Raw genomic sequence first — 563 nt, 5'->3', positions numbered from 1 at the left:
GGAGTGGGTTACTTTTGAGCATTAATCAGCAAAAGCTGAGAGAACAAGGAAACAGGAAGCAGAGTTGCCTCGGCCTCAAAGAGTAGGACCATGGCCTCTGGGGGTGGAACCAATACAGCCTCCTAGGTTTCAAAGGGTTAGACCTTCACCAACTTCATTCTGGAGTGTGGGGCTGCCATTCATGAGGGCCAAGGGAAGGGTCCATAGCCACTACCCAGAAGTGAAGGGGCAGGGCTGCCATGCCTAAGAGGCAGAGGAACTGAGTGTTCTGGTTACCCAGTGCTACTCTGACAAGAATATACCACAAATGGGATGACCTTACAAATAGGAATTTATACTCTTACAGTTTGGAGTCTTTAAATCCAAGTTCAAAGTGCCAGGTTCTAGGGGCTGGGTGAAAGCCCCTCAACCTTGGGGTCCAGCTTTGCCTCCTGCTCCCAGCCCACTGGAGCTAGAGGCATTTCTTCACTCAGACAGCTTCTGGCTGCTGAGGCTGAGAAGCCCAAGGTTGACAAATAAAAAGGCACAGTCCCGATGTTACCAAATCACATGGCAGGCCATTG

This window comes from Orycteropus afer, unplaced genomic scaffold (assembly GCF_000298275.1).
Source record: "Orycteropus afer afer isolate SDZICR_OR568_19922 unplaced genomic scaffold, OryAfe1.0 scaffold00418, whole genome shotgun sequence".
In the NCBI taxonomy this organism is placed as follows: Eukaryota; Metazoa; Chordata; class Mammalia; order Tubulidentata; family Orycteropodidae; genus Orycteropus; species Orycteropus afer.
This window is presented reverse-complemented; position numbering follows the sequence as displayed.